The 16,065-nt window shown below is 43.5% G+C and overlaps 1 protein-coding gene across 3 annotated transcripts in view; it reads left to right on the forward strand.

Moving 5' to 3' along the window:
* The window catches only part of LOC144693281 (neutral alpha-glucosidase C-like), a 161,303-nt gene that overhangs the window by 64,431 nt on the left and 80,807 nt on the right, over positions 1–16,065 (forward strand). The gene's annotated exons all lie outside the window — the stretch shown is intronic.

Consider the following 16,065-nt stretch of genomic DNA (forward strand, 5'->3'; position numbering starts at 1 on the left):
AGAGCAGTGAAGTTAAGTTTGTAAGGTTTTAATATATGCACGGGGCTTGCATGTGCACAGTTATTCTACAGTAGTGGATGGATTCTGAATCCAGCTCATGATGTAAATTAGACAAATCCAGATCATGTATTACAGTATAAAAACAAAAAAACTGCGGATGCTGGAAATCCAAAACAAAAACAAAAATACCTGGAAAAACTCAGCAGGTTTTGGCAGCATCTGCGGAGAGGAGCACAGTTAACGTTTCGAGTCAACAGAACTAAGAAAAAATAAAAAAGAGGTGAAATATAAGCTGGTTTAAGTCGGGGGGGATGGTGGGTGGGACAGGTAGAGCTGGATAGAGGGCCAGTGATAGGTGGATAGGTGGAGATAGCCAAAAGATGTCACAGACAAAAATGACAAAAAGGTGTTGAAGGTGGTGATATTATCTAAAGGAATGTGCTAATTAAGGGTAGAAAGCAGGACGAGCAAGGTACAGATGACCCTAGTGGGGGTGGGGTGAAGGAATCAAAAAAGGCTAAAAGGTAGCGATAAAACAATGGATGGAAATACATTTAAAAATAATGGAAATAGGTGGGAAAAGAAAAATCAATATAAATTATTGGAAAAAACAAAAAGGAGGGGGAAAATCGGAAAGGGGGTGGGGATGGAGGAGAGAGTTCATGATCTAAAATTGTTGCACTCAATATTCAGTCCGGAAGGCTGTACAGTGCCTAGTCGGAAGATGAGGTGCTGGTCCTCCAGTTTGCATTGAGCTTCACTGGGACAATGCAGCAAGCCAAGGACGGACATGTGGGCATGAGAGCAGGGTGGAGTGTTGAAATGGCAAGCGACAGGGAGGTCTGGGTAATGCTTGTGGACAGACCGAAGATGTTCTGCAAAGCGGTCACCCAGTCTGCGTTTGGTCTCTCCAGTGTAGAGGAAACCGCATTGGGAGCAACAAATGCAGTAGACTAAGTTGAGGGAAGTGCAAGTGAAATGCTGCTTCACTTGAAAGGAGTGTTTGGGCCCTTGGACGGTGAGACGAGGGGAAGTAAAGTGGCAGGTGTTGTACCTTCTGCGGTTGCATGGGAAGGTGCTGTGGGAGGGCGTTGAGGTGTATGGGGTGATGGAGGAGTGGACCAGGGTGTCACGGAGGGAACAATCCCTACAGAATGCCGCCAGAGGGGGGTGAAGGGAAGATGTGTTTGGTGGTGGCATCATGCTGGAGTTGGCGGAAATGGCGGATGATCCTTTGAATGCGGAGGCTGATGGGTTGATAAGCGAGGACAAGGGGGACCCTATCATGTTTCTGGGAGGGAGAAGAAGGTGTGAGGGCGGATGCGCGGGAGATGGGCCGAACACGGTTTTAGCTTTTTTCGATTCCTTCACCCCACCCCACCCCCACTAGGGCTATCTGTACCTTGCTCGTCCTGCTTTCTACCCTTAATTAGCACATTCCTTTAGATAATATCACCACCTTCAACACCTCTTTGTCCTTTTGTCTGTGACATCTTTTGGTTATCTCCACCTATCACTGGCCCTCTATCCAGCTCTTCTTGTCCCACCCCCCTCTTAAACCAGCTTATATTTCACCTCTTTTCTATTTTTTCTTATTTCTGTTGAAGAGTCATACAGACTCGAAACGTTAACTGTGCTCCTCTCCGCAGATGCTGCCACACCTGCTGAGTTTTTCCAGGTATTTTTGTATTTTTGTTTTTGTCATGTATTACAGTGTCACTTCCACTACGATGCAAGCAGCTGTTTTTTAATTCATTCATGGGATGTGGGTGTCTTTGGCTAGGCCAGCATTTATTGCACATCCCCAATTACCCTTGAGAAGGTTGTGGCGAGCTGCCTTCTTGAACTGATACACATGGTGCTGTTCGGAAGGGAGTTCCATGATTTTGACCCAGTGACAGTGAAGGAACAGACTGATGCACATGGTGCTGTTCGGAAGGGAGTTCCATGATTTTGACCCAGTGACAGTGAAGGAACAGCGATATATTTCCAAGTCAGAATGGTGAGTGTCTTGGGAGGGGAACTTCCAGGTGGTGGTGTTCCTATGCTTCTGCAGCCCTTGTCCTTCTAGGCATCAGCGATCGTGGATTTGGAAGGTGCTTTCTAAGGAGCCTTGGTGAGTTCCTGCAGTACATCTTGTTGATGGTGCACACTGCTGTCGCTGTGCGCCAGTGGTGGAGGGAGTGAATGTTCGTGGATGGGGTGCCAATCAAGCAGATTGCTTTGTCCTGGATGATGTCAATCTTCTTGAGTGTTGTAGGAGCTGCACACACCCAGGCAAGTAGAGAGTATTCCATCACACCCCTAACTTGTGCCTTGTAGATGGTGGACAGACTTTGGGAGTCAGGAGGTGAGTTACCCACCTCAGGATTCCTAGCCTCTGACCTGCTTTTGTAGTGGCAGTATTTATATGGGTAGTCCAGTTTAGTTTCTGGTCAATGATAGCCCCCAGGATGTTGATAGTGGGGGATTCAATGATGGTAATGCCATTGAATGTCAAGGGACAATGGTTAGATTCTCTTGTTGGAGATGGTCATTGCCTGGCACTTGTGTGGCACAAATGTTACTTGCCACTTGCCAGCCCAAGCCTGGATTTTGTCCAGGTCTTGCTGCATTTGGACATGGACTCCGCTTCAATGTAACTGTAGGGTATCCGACATCGTCCTTTTAATTGTAACTTTAGGATATCTGACATCATCCCTTTAATTGTAACTGTATGGTATGTCACAACTCACTGGGCAAAGTGCGCTGTAATATCAAGCCCACTGTTCCCCGAGCTGCAACAAATGTGTAAAATTTGACTAAACCACCAGATTACCCCAATTCTACCTAACTGTTTAATTTAGGTTAACAGAATACGAGCACCAGGTTTGTAAACTTAATATGTAAATAACTGTTTAGTGAACAAACTGTTGTTAACCAGTAGCAGAAGAAAGAAATATGAACTGCAAATTTCTAACACTATAACTTAAACTCTACTCCCTTCTTAAATCCCTATAGACACATATATAAGACAAAAGACACACAAAAACATGGATTTTAAGAGTGGGATAAAACAGTTCAATAGCACCAATTCCTGAGTACAGGATTCGATGGGTTGATTTCGATTGATGTCTTTCAAATTCCTTTCAGTTCTTGTTGATGACACGAGGTGGTCTTCCAGCACTTTCGGTATTTAGTTCACTGGTTCGGCACTTGCCTTTCAATGTCTCTAACACTGATTTTCCCTTTTTGCCTCTTGACAGGGGTTTTCAGAGAGAGAGCAGGTTATAGAGATATAAGAAGAAAAGCCAGCTAGCTGTTATTGTGGAATTACTGGTATCTTCCACACACAGGAGAAAGAACGTAACATAAGATCATAAGAAATAGGAGCAGGAGTAGGCCATTTGGCCCCTCAAGCCTGCCCCACCATTCAATAAGATCATGGCTGATCACTCAACTTCTCTTTCGTGCCAGCTCCTCATATCCCGCCATATTTCAAAAATCTATCCACCTCTCTTTAAATACTTTCAGTAATCTAGCCTCCACAACTCTCTGGGGTAGAGGATTCCAGACATTCACTACCCTCTGAGAGAAGAAATTCCTTCGCATCTCAGTTTTAAATGAGTATCCCCTTATTCTGTAACTATGCCCCCTAGTTTGAGATTCCCCCGCTAGTGGAAACATCTTCTCAACATCTACCCTGTCAAGCCCTCTCAGAATCTTGTACATTTCAATAAAATCGCCCCTCATTCTTCTAAACTCTAATGGATAAAAGCCTAACCTGTTTAGGTGTTCTTGATAAATCAACTCCTTCAACCCAGGAATCAGCCAAGTGAATCTCTTTTGAACTGCCTCCAATGCCAGTATATCCTTTCTTAAATATGGGACCAAAACTGTACACAGTACTCCAGGTGCAGCCTCACCAACACACTGTACAATTGTAACAAGACTTCCCTATTTTTAAAATCCAACCTCCTAGCAATACAGGCCAAAATTCCATTTGCCTCCTTAATTGCTTGCTGCACCTACATGGTAACTTTTTGTGTTTCATGCACAAGAACACCCACTCTGTGCAACACTTCTTTGGAGTCTCTCTCCATTTAAATAATAATCTGCCTTTTGATTCTTCCTACCAAAGTGCATGACCTCACACTTTCCTACATTAAACTCCATCTGCCATGTTTTTGTCCACTCACTCAACCTGTCTGTATCCCCTTGCAGATTCCTTATGTCCTCATCACAACATGCCCTCCCACCTATTTTTGTATCATCAGCAAATTTGGATACATTACACTCTGCCACCTCCTCCAAATCATTAATATAAACAGTAAATAATTGAGGCCCCAGGACTGATCCTTGTGGCACTCCACTAGTTACGTCTTTTCAACCTGAAAACGACCCATTAATCCCGACTCTTTCTCTTCTGTGTGTTAACCAAACCTCAATCCATGCTAATACATTACCCTCAATACCGTGAGCTCCTACCTTGTGCAATAACCTTTTATGTGGCACCTAATCGAAAGCCTTTTGGAAATCCAAATATGCTACATCTACCAGTTCCCCTTTATCAACTCTGCTTGTTATATCCTCAAAGAACTCTAGCAAGCTTGTCAAATATGATTTCCCTTTCACAAAGCCATGTTGACTTTCCTTGATTGTGTTAAGGTTTTCTAAATGTCCTGCTATTTCTTCCTTAATAATGGATCTAGCATTTTGCCAATGACAGATGTTAGGCTGACTGGCCTATAGTCTCCTGCTTTTGTCTCCCTTCCTTCTTGAACAGGGGTGTCACATTAGCGCCTTTCCAAGCTGCTGGGACCCTCCCGGAATCCAGTGAGTTCTGGAATATTTTGACTAATGCCTGCATTATCTCTGCAACCACTTCCTTCAAAATCCTTGGATGCAGGCCATCAGGTCCTGGCGATTTGTCTGCCTTTAGTCCCATTAGTTTGTCAAGTATTTTGACCCTCATGAAAAAGAATGTTACAAGATCGTTCCTCCCATATCTCTTTGCTTATCTGATACCTTTGGGATGTTTATAGTGTCCTCCACTGTGAAGACTGATGCAAAATATTGGTTTAAAGTATCTGCCATTTCCCTGTTCCCCGTTATCAATTCTCCAATCGCTTCCTCCAAGGGTCCCATGCTCATTTTAGCCATTCTTTCTATATACCCATAGAAGCTCTTGCTGTTTGTTTTTATATTTCTTGCCAATTTACTTTCATAATCAATTTTCTCCCTCTTAATTAGCTTTTTAGTCATCTGCTACTGGTTCCTAAAAACTTCCCTATCCCCTGGCCTACCACTAGTTTTCGCCGCTTAGTATGTCTTAGTTTTTGATTGGATACTCTACTTGACCAGCTTTGTTAACCACGAATGGTTCATCCTTCTCATCAAGTCCTTCTTATTGACCAGGATAAATTTTTGCTGAGCGATATGAAATATCTGCTTAAATATCTGCCACTGCTCATCCACTGACCCCCTTCCCCTTAGTTTATTTTCCCAGCTCGCTATAGACAACTTCATACCTCTGTAATTTCTCCTATTTATAGACACTGAGGACACTGGTTTGAGACCCAAGTTGCTCACCCTCAAACTGAATTTGAAATTGTACCATGTTATGATCGCTATCCCCTAGAGGATCCTTAAGTATGATATCTCTTATTAATACCACCTCATTACACGTTACTAGATCTAAAATAGCCTGTTCCCGGGTAGGTTCTGCAACGTATTGCTCTAAGGAACAATCCCTGATGCACTCTGCAAATTCATCTTCCATGTTACCCCTGCCAATCTGATTTGTCCAGTCTATATGAAGATTAAAATCACCCATGACAATTGTAGCACCCTTCTTACACGCCTCCATGATTTCCTGTTTATACTTTTTCCTACAGTGAGGTAAATCTTCGGGGGCCTACAGGTGACTCCCACCCGTGACTTCTTCCCCTTGCTATTCCTTATTTCCCTCAAACTGATTCCACATCAAGTTCTATTGCACCTATATCACTACTTACCACTGCACTGATACCTTCCTTTATTAACAAAGCTGCCCCTCTTCCTTTTCCTTTTTGTCTATTTTTCCTCCAAAGCTAAATTCTGGATCCCCATTGAATATTGAGTTCCCAGTCTTGGTCACCCTGCAACCACGCCTCTGTAATAGCTACCAAGTCATATTCATTTATTTCTATTTGTGCCATCAACTCATCTATCTTGTTACAAATGCGGTGTGCATTCAGATAAAGAGCCTTAAGCTTTCACTTTTTACCATTATTACTCATTCTGGTTGTAATTTCTGCTGCTGTCTTCTGCTTGTATTTTCTGCCCCTCCCTGTCACACTTCGATTATCGTTCGCCTCTTCACTACCCTGCACCTCTGCTCTCTCGTTTCTTTTCGATTTTTAAAATTTCCCTCTAATTGAACCCTCCCCCCCACTAATTAGTTTAAAGTCCTATCTACAACCCTAGTTATACGATTCGCCAGGACACTGGTCCTAGCATGGTTCAAATGAAGCCCATCCCAACAGAACAGCTCTCTCCTCCAGTACTGGTGCAAGTGCCCCATGAATCGGAACCCATTTCTCTTACACCAGTCTTTAAGCCACGCATTTACCTCTTAATCTTATTTGCCCTACGCCAATTTGCACATGGCTCAGGTTGTAATCTGGAGATTATTACCATTGTGGTTCTGCTTTTCAATTTAGCCCCGAGTTGCTCGTAGCCACTCAGCAGAACCTTTTTCTTTGTCCGACCTATGTTGTTGGTACCTACGTAGACCACGCCAACTGGATCCTTCCCCTCCCAATCCAAGTTCCTCTCCAGCCCAGAAGAGATGTCCTTAACCTTGGCACCAGGTAGGCAACACAGCCTTCGGGACTCTGTCTTTGCTGCGGAGAACAATTTCTGTTTCTGTAACTATGCTATCTCCTATAACTACTACATTTCTCTTTTCTGCCCCCACTTGAATGGCACTCTGTACCATGGTGCTCAGTTTGTTCATACTTCCTGCAGTCCATGCCCTCATCCACATCCTCCAAAGCTAAATTCTGGATCCCCATACCTGCCTCACTCACAATCACAGCCTCCTGTCCCTGACCATGGTCCGAATTTGATGTAATCAATCTAAGGGGTGTGATTGTCTCCTGAAACAGTGTCCAGGTAACTCTCCCCCTCCCTGATGTGTCGCAGTGTCCGCAGCTCGGATTCCAGCTCATCATCTCTGAACCGAAATTCCTCGAGTAGCCAACACTTGCTGCAGATGTGGTCACCATGGATCGCACCGACGTCCACAAGCTCCACATACTAAGCTGCAACGCATCACCTGCCCAGCCTTCTCTATCTATTTAATTAATTAATTTGGATGCTAAATATTTTAAAAGTGAACTCCTTAACTGTACTCTTCAGTTGCAATAACACCTCCTGATTTAAACCACTTTGCCAATCAAAAGAGACAAGGAAGAGGTACCCACCTGTCACACTTAGGCTCTGACAGGTAGAAACAGGTTGAAGGGGCTCTCTGCTGCCAGTTTTTATCTCCCGCCACCGCTGCTCTTCTCACGCAGGTCCGCCCTCTGTGTGCTCAAAGAGGCTTTAGGTCTTGTTCCTTTCAGGTTAAGAACTATTCAGCTGCACTGTCAACACACAAAACCTGGTCACCTTGTTAGGAACCAATTAATATGTTGTTGCCAGGCAGCTCCCTTGGTCCAGGACTCCTTTCTGGCACCATCCTGTCTTTCATGGCACACTCTGTTCCAGGACATCAACATTGTATATATCTCTCATCCTGCTCCAGTGGACTTGTCCTTCAAAGTGCAGCCATTGCAATTCTAATCCACAGTCCAACAGATATGTTCTTTACAAAAGTCCAACAGAAATAAAAAGATATGTTCCTTACAGGCATCTGCCATCATTCTTTTAACTGTAACAGTAGGATATCTGATATCATCCCTAATTGTAGCTGTAGGGTATCTGACAGCTTTTGCCATATTCAGCGAGGCTTTGTTTAATAGACACTCACACACATGATCATTGTTGTTTGTTTTGAAGACTCAGGTGATCCTGCATGGTGATAACAAAGTAGCAAGTTATCTTGCAACCTTACAGCATCAGAGAAACATTCAATGTTGATATATGCTGAATTTCTGACTAAAAATAAGCACAATGCTTAAATTGGGCATTTCTTCTTTAAATGCTCCTTCTAATTAGATTCCTGTTGTCACCCATCAGCACTTTTCTGTCTCCTCCAGTTGGGAAGGCCCAGCAACTTCTAAACCACTAATTGGAAGTTGCTAATAACTATTTTATTAACCTAGAATCGTGATCAAGGGCCATTTAGGATTCATATGGAAGCTCAGCTGAGAGTCAGAATTTTGCATATTGGGCTAATTTGATCCTGAATGACTATCTTCTCAATATTCAAGCTTCACATTTTTTTCAAATAAAGATTTATCAACTGCCCTAAATGTGTTGCGACTCATTGGGTAGGGTCGCTGCCTTAACATACGTTGTTCAATAGGTCGCCCTTCATGCTCAGATCAACGTGAGTGCCAGCAAACTGTCGTGAATATCACTGCCAATTCAAATTTCGTCTTCACCCAATGTCAATTTATTCAATCTTTTCAGAAAAACCTACTGGATGGAAACTGGAAACATAGTTGAAGGCCCGATCCCTTGACAGCATAGTAAATAGTGAGCAGGATAGTAGCAGATGTCAGGAGGACATAAACAGACTGCTGGAATGGGCAGACAATGGTGGGTTCAATTTAATGCAGATAATTGTGAGATGATGATGCACCTTGGGAGAAATAACATGGAGAAGCTGTCTAATTTAAATGGTGCTATTGTTGTGAATGTCTACTTCATGGTTCATCTGTTTTAGGATACTACTTTTAGTTTTGGGAATTAAAGTTCTGATTGGAGAATGGGGGCATCTGGTTGGAAAAGTGATGAGCAACCTTGGGGTGAATGCAATTCAAATAAGCCTGAGTTATTAACAATTCTGCTGAGTCATGTTGACTTAAGAGATTCACAGAGGCCACAGCTAGAAAGATAAGATCATAAACAGCCGGTGGGCTTAGCTAAAGAACTGGAGACATGACATCTGCAATCCTTCCAGTAGGGGCTGTCCAGAGAGTCATTTTTGTTTTGGGAGTTAGAGCTAAATTAGGGTAAAGGCATTTGGTAAATTCTGAAGGGTTGTAAAATCCATTTCTTTCTTCAGATCAAAGAAGGAATTTTAAATGAGGGATATTTAATCTAAAGGTCTGTTTGAAGATATCCCAGAGAATGCAATGATGTCATCGAGATGGGTGGAGCTTAGGGAGGTTTCAGTTTATCTAGGTGTTTGCTGAGTTTTTTAGTCGCAGCTTGGATTTTGTGTGTGCATCAGCTCACAGAGAAGATAGCCAAAGTAAATGACAGTTAGTTAGGCCTGCATTGTAAGCAGAGAAAAAGCTAACTTCATAATTTGCCTTGTGGAATGTATGTAGGACTTAATCTCAGTTTGAATTTTGTAGGGAAAATAAATTGTAAGATTTGTTCTAACTTGCAGCTATGGAAAAATCTACCATGGTCCTCAGTATCTTATGACAAAGGAAAGCAACCAGCAGATTAGTTTGGAAGTATTGAGAAAGTAAACAGAACAAGGGACTAAAGCATCCACAGTCACAGATGGTAAATGAAAGTTTTACTTATGAGAATAGCTGAAACTGAGGACAATTAAAGTAGTTTCCAGAGGATTGTGGCATGCTTATGAACAGAAGTAAATAACCTCAAAATTGATATGTCTGATAAGGAAAAGGCTGGGGGAAGTAAGGAGTAAAACTGATTGCAGAACATACATAGTTATAACTTATAGCATTAAGTTAAGTCTGCTTATTTTGTTTAATTCTAAGTATAATAAAGCTTGTGTTTTGTTGGAAAATGTGGAATCTTGTGGTGTAGTTCTGTTGATTATATTGCTGGATGTTTGGATTTTTCTTTAAATTTTAACAGTTTCTAACAAGATCTTAACACTATTTTGAGGGTGTGCAAGAACAAAGGAATATGGGGTGAATATTCACAAATCTTGGAAGATGGCAGGACAAGTTGAGAAGCCAGCTAAGAAAGTATATGGATATTTGATTTTGTAAATAGCGGCATTGAATACAAAAACAAGGCAGTTATAGTATACCTTTACAAATCTCTGGTTAGGCCTCAGTTAAAATATTGAGTCCAGTATTGGGCACCAAAATTTAGGAAGGATGATAACATCTTGGAGAGAGTTTTGAAGGGATTTTCGTGATGATACCATGGGTGTGGGACTTCAGTTATATGGAGTGATTGGAGAAGCTGGGATTGTTTTCCCTGGATCATTGATGATTAAAGGGAGACCTAACGCAAGTACTCAAAATTCTTGATAGAGCAAGTAGGGAGAACTGTTTTATGTGTCGGTAGCCAGAGGCTACAAAATTAAAATAATTGTGAAGAGAAGAGAAGTGAGGAGAAAGGGCTTCACACAGAGGGTTGTTAAGATCTGTAATGCGCTACCTGAAAGAGTAAAGGATTCAGAATAAAACTGGATGCACCACCTTGCATCGACCTAGACACTTGAAATGACAATGGGACACCATGCCCAGTCACCCCTGCAAAGACCTCCTTACTAACATCTAGGGGCTTGTGCCAAAATTGGGAGAACTGTCCCACAGACTAATCAAGCAACAGCCTGAAATAGTCATACTCACCAAATTATACCTTACAGCCAACGTCCCAGACATTACTATCACCACCCCTTGGTATGTACTGTCCCACCAGCAGGACAGACCTAGCAAAGGTGACAGCACAGTGGTATACAGTTGGGAGGGAGTTGCCCTGGGAGTCCTCAACATTGACTTCAGACCCCATGAAGCCTCATGGCATTAAAATCAAACATGGGCAATGAGGGCTCCTGCTGATTACCATCTACTGCTGATGAATCAGTACTCCTTCATGTTGACCTCACGATCTCATAGTGGAAGCAGCGACCTGATTGAATTTTACATTCAATTTGAGGGAGAAAAGAGTGGGACTGAGACTATGTTTTTAAACTTAAATAAGGGCAATTATGAGGGTATGAAAGCAGAACTGGCTAAAGAGAATTGGCAAATTAGATTAAGGGATAGGTCAATTGAGATGCAGTGGCAAACATTTAAGGGGACATTTCAGAATACACAGAATAGATACATTCCAACAAGTAAAAAAAAAGTCCAAGGGGACAGACATGCCATCTGTGGTTAACTAGAAAGGTTAAAGATAGTATCAGACTTAAAGAAAAAATTATAATTGTGCAAAGATAGGTGGAAGGCCAGAAGATTGGGCAGAATGTAAGGAACAGCAAAGGATGACTAAAAGATTAATAAGGAGGGAAAAATTAGAGTGTGAGAGAAAGCTAGCCAGAAATATAAAAACAGATAGTAAGTGTTAATGAAGTGAGCGTTGGTCCTATAAAAAGTGAGTCTGGAGAATTGATAATGGAAAGCAAGGAAATGGCAGGTGAATTGAACGGGAATTTGCATCAATCTTCACTATAGAGGATACAAGTAACACCCCAGAAGCAACTATAAATCCGGAAATGGAAGGGAGGGAGGAACTCAGGAGAATTACAATCACCAGAGAAATGGTATTGAGTAAATTGTTGGAGCTGTGGGCTGACAAGTACCTGGGTCCTGATGGACTTTTTAAAAAATTCATTCACGGGATGTGGGCTTCGCTGGCTGGGCCAGCATTTATTTCCCATCCCTAATGGCCTTTGAGAAGGTGGTGGTGAGCTGCCTTCTTGAACCTCTGTAGTTCATGTGGTGTAGGTACACCCACAGTGCTGTTAGGAAGGGAGTTCCAGGATTTTGACCCAGCAACACTGAAGGAACGGAGATATATTTCCAAGTCAGCATGGTGAGTGACTTGGAGGGGAACTTCCAGGTGGTGGTGTATCTGTTGCCTTTGTCCTTCTAGATGGTAGTTGTGGGTTTGGAAGGTGCTGTTGAAGGAGCCTTGGTGAATTCCTGCAGTGTATCTTGTAGATGGTACACACTGCTGCTACTGTGCGCCAGTGGTGGAGGGAGTGAATGTTTGTGGATGGGGTGCCAATCAAGTGGGCTGCTTTGTCCTGGATGGTGTCAAACTTCTTGAGTGTTGTGGGAGCTGCACACACCCAAGCAAGTGGAGAGTATTCCATCACGCTCCTGACTTGTGCCTTGTAGATGGTGGACAGGCTTTGGGCAGTCAGGAGGTGATTTACTTGCCGCAGGATTCCTAGCCTCTGACCTGCTCTTGTAGTCACAGTATTTTTATGGCTAGTCCAGTTCAGTTTCTGGACAATAGTAACCCCCCCAGGATGTTGATAGTGGGGGATCCAGTGATAGTAATGCTATTGAACATCTAGGGGTGATGGTTAGATCCTCTCTTGTTGGAGATGGTCATTACCAGACACTTGTGTGGTATGAATGTTACTTGCCACTCGGCAGCTCGTGCCTGGAAGTTGTCCAGGTGGGGCTGCATTTGGACATGGACTGCTTCAGTATCTAAGGAGTCGCGAATGGTGCTGAACATTGTGCAATCATCAGCGAACATCCCCATTTCTGACCTTATGATGGAAGGAAGGTCATTGATGAAGCAGCTGAAGATGGTTGGGCCTAGGACACTACCCTGAGGAACTCCTGTAGTGATGTCCTGGAGCTGAGATGACTGACCTGCAGCACCACAACCATTTTCCTTTGTGCTAGGTAAGACTCCAACCAGCAGAGAGTTTTCCCCCTGATTCCCATTGACTCCAGTCTTGCTAGGGCTCCATGATGTCACACTCGGTAAAATGCGGCCTTGATTTCAAGGGCAGTCACTCTCACCTCACCTCTGGAGTTCAGCTCTTTTGTCCATGTTTGAACCAAGACTGTCATGAGGTCAGGAGGTGAGTGGCACTGGCAGAACCCAAACTGGGCGTCAGTGAGCAGGTTATCGCTAAGCAACTGTTGCTTGATAGCCCTGTTGATGACCTCTTCCATTACTGATGATTGAGAGTAGACTAATGGGGCGGTAATTGGCAGGGTTGAATTTGTCCTGCTTCTTGTGCTCAGGACATACCTGGGCAATTTTCCACATAGCCGGCTAGATGCCAGTGTTGTAGCTGTACTGGAACAGCTTGGCTAGGGGCGCGGCAAGTTCTGGAGCACAAGTTTTCAGTATTATTGCAGGAATATTGTCAGGGCCCATAGCCTTTACAGTATCCAGTGCCTTCAGCCATTTCTTGAAATCACGTGGCGTGAATTGAATTGGCTGAAGACTGGCATCTGTGATGCTGGGGACCTCTGGAAGAGGCCGAGATGGATCATCCAATTGGCACTTCTGGCTGAAGATTGTAGCAAATGCTTCAGCCTGATCTTTTGCACTGCTGTGCTGGGCTCCTCCATCATTGAGGATGGGAATACTTGTGGAGCCTCCTCCTCCAGTGAGTTTTTTAATTGCCCACCACCATTCACGACTGGCTGTGGCAGGACTGCAGAGCTTAGATCTGATCCGTTGGTTGTGGGATCACTTAGCTTTATCACTTGCTGCTTATGCTGTTTGGCATGCAAGTAGTCCTGTGTTATAGGTTCACCAGGTCAACACCTCATTTTTAGGATTGCCTGGTGCTGCTCCTGTCATGCCCACCTGCACTCTTCATTGAACCTGGGTTGATCCCCTGGCTTGATAATGGTAGAGTGGGGAATATGCCGGGCCATGAGGTTGCAGACTGTGTTCGAATACAATTCTGCTGCTGCTGCTGATGGCACACAGCGCCTCATGGATGCCCAGTCTTGAGTTGTTAGATCTGTTTGAAATTAGCATGGTGATAGTGCCACACAAAACGATGGAGGGTATCCTCAATGTGAAGGTGGGACTTCGTCCCCACAAAGGCTGTGCGGTGGTCACTCCTACTAATACTGTCATGGACAGATGCATCTGCGGCAGGTAGATTGGTGAGGATGAGGTCAAGTATGTTTTTCTCTCTTGTTGGTTCCCTCACCACCTGCCGCAGACCCAGTCTGGCAGCTTTGTCATTTAGGACTTGACCAGCTTGGTCGTCGTGGTGCTACCGAGCTGGACATTGAAGACCCCCACCCAGAGTACATTCTGCACCCTTTCCACCCTCAGTGCTGCCTCCAAGTGGTGTTCAACATGGAGGAGCACTGATTCATCAACTGAAGGAGGGCACTATGTGGTAATCAGCAGGAGGTTTCCTTGCCCATGTTTGACCTGATGGGTTCCTCATGGGGTCCAGAGTCAATATTGAGGACTCTCAGGGCAACTCCCTCCCGACTATATACCACTGTGCTGCCACCTCTGCTGGGCCTGTACTGCTGGTGGGACACACCCAGGGATGGTGATGGTGGTGCCTGGGACATTATCTGTAAGATATGATTCTGTGAGGATGACTATGTTAGGTTGTTGCTTGACTAGCCTGTGAGACAGCTCTCTCAATTTTGGCACTAGCCCCCAGATGTTAGTAAGGAGGACTTTGCAGGGCTGAGATTGCGGTTGTCGTTTCCGGTGCCTAGATTGATTTTGTTTGGCCTATCCGGTTTCATTCCTTTTTTGTGACTTTGTAGCGGTTTGATACAACTGAGTGGCTTGCTAGGCCATTTCAGAGGGCATCTGAGAGTCAGCCACATTGCTGCAGGTTTGGAGTCACATGTAGGCCAGACCAGGAAGGACGACAGATTTCCTTCCCTAAAGGACATTAGTGAACCAGATGGGTTTTTACAAAAATCAACAATGGTTTCATGGTCATTATTAGACTTTTAATTCCAGATTTTTATTGAATTCAAATTCCATCATCTACTGTGGTGGGATTCAAATCCGGGTCCCCAGAGTATTACGCTGGGTCTCTGGATTACTAGTCCAGCGACAATATCACTACACCTCCCTGTAGGACCTCACCCTAGGGTCTTTAAAGAAGTGGCTAGGGAGATAGTTGATGATTGCTTTTAATTTTCTGAAACCCCTTAGATTCAGGGAAGGTCCCATTAGATTGAAAGATCGCAAATGTAATTCCATTATTCAAAAATGGAGGGAGAGAGAAAGCGGGAAACTATAGACCAGTTAGCTTAACATCTGTAATTAGGAAAATGTTAGAAGCTATTATTAAAGAAGCAACAGCAGGGCATTTGCGTAAATTCAAGGTAATCAGGCAGAGTCAACATGGTTTTGTGAAAGGGAAATCGCGTTTAACCAACTTATTGGAGTTCTTTGAGGAAGTAACATGTACTGTTGATAAAGGGGAACCGGTGGGTGTACTGTACATAGATTTCCAGAAGACACTTGATAAAGTGCCACATCAAAGGTTATTGCAGAAAATAAAAGCTCACGGTATAGAGGGTAACATACTGGCATGGATGAAAGATTGGCTAGCTAACAGTAAGCAAAGAGTAGGCATAAATGGGTCTTTTTCAGGTTAACAAGATGTAACGACTGGTGTGCCACAGGGATTAGTGCTGCAACCTCAGTTGTTTATAATTTCTATAAATGACTTTGATGAAGGGATGGTTGGCAAATTTGCCATTGACACAAAGATAGGTAGGAAAGTAAGTTGTGAAAATGATATAAGGAGGCTACAAAAAGGCATAGATAGGTTAAGTGAGTGGGCAAAGATCTGGCACATGGAGTAAAATGTGAAATTGTCCATTTTTGCAGGAAGACTAAAAGAGAAGCATATTATCTAAATGATGGGAGATTGCAGAGTTTGGAGATACAGAGGTATCTGGGTGTCCTAGTACATGAATCGCAAAAGGCTAGTATGCAGGTACAGCAAGTAATTAGGAAAGCTAATAGAGTGTTATCATTTATTGTGAGGGGATTTGAATACAAAAGTAGGGAGGTTATGTTTCCGTCATACAGAGCACTAGTGAGACCACATCTGGAGTACTTTGTACAGTATTGGTCACCTTATTTAAGGAAGGATATAAATGCGGTGAAGGATGTTCAGAGAAGATGTACCGGACAATACCTGGAATGAGCAGGTTGCCTTATGAGGAAAGGTTGGAAAGGCTAGGCTTGTATCTGCTGGAGTTTAGAAGAGTAAGCGGTGATTTGATTGAA

The sequence above is a fragment of the Cetorhinus maximus genome, chromosome 18 (genome assembly GCF_964194155.1).
Source record: "Cetorhinus maximus chromosome 18, sCetMax3.hap1.1, whole genome shotgun sequence".
Lineage (NCBI taxonomy): Eukaryota > Metazoa > Chordata > Chondrichthyes > Lamniformes > Cetorhinidae > Cetorhinus > Cetorhinus maximus.